The sequence below is a fragment of the Gavialis gangeticus genome, unplaced genomic scaffold (assembly GCF_001723915.1).
Source record: "Gavialis gangeticus isolate Ggan-Ray unplaced genomic scaffold, GavGan_comp1, whole genome shotgun sequence".
In the NCBI taxonomy this organism is placed as follows: domain Eukaryota; kingdom Metazoa; phylum Chordata; order Crocodylia; family Gavialidae; genus Gavialis; species Gavialis gangeticus.
This window is the reverse complement of record NW_017728998.1, coordinates 50,213,177-50,213,680: the sequence shown is the minus strand read 5'-3', so window position 1 is coordinate 50,213,680 and position 504 is coordinate 50,213,177. Positions and strand designations below refer to the sequence as shown.

Below are 504 nucleotides of genomic sequence, written 5' to 3'. Positions count from 1 at the left end.
AGAGCGCAACCCCCCCACCTTTTTCCCCCTTCCTATCTCTTCTAAATATTCTAGATATTATGAAGATGAGCCCATGAAGAGTACGGAAGAGAGATTCACAAAATCCAGCTCAGGGAACCAAATCCAGAGACGAGTCCAAGTAATTAGAGCACAGTAGGGGCACAGGAGAATTGCAACATGCTTTCGTGATCATTATTTCTATTTTTTAAATAAATGTGTTTGGACTGGATTTTCAACCCTCTTCATCTGCTGTTTGTAATAACAGTGATTTTAGAATGAAAATTGGAGAATAGTTATTAGGGATAAGTGTAGTATTAGATTCAGATTCAGTCCGAAATCGGGGACAGTGATTCAGTTCGTTGATTTGGATCACTGTCTCCGATTCGATTCAGCCATATCTGAATCAGAAGATTCAATGCTGATTTTGGAGAATCAGAGATTTGGACATAGACACAGCTTTAAATGTTTTTTCTACATGCCTCAAGGTACCAGGCATGGCTTGTG

At 39.5% G+C, this 504-nt stretch overlaps 1 protein-coding gene across 1 annotated transcript in view; it reads left to right on the top strand.

Moving 5' to 3' along the window:
* The window catches only part of LOC109289719 (phospholipase A2, minor isoenzyme-like), a 19,821-nt gene that overhangs the window by 7,415 nt on the left and 11,902 nt on the right, over positions 1-504 (top strand).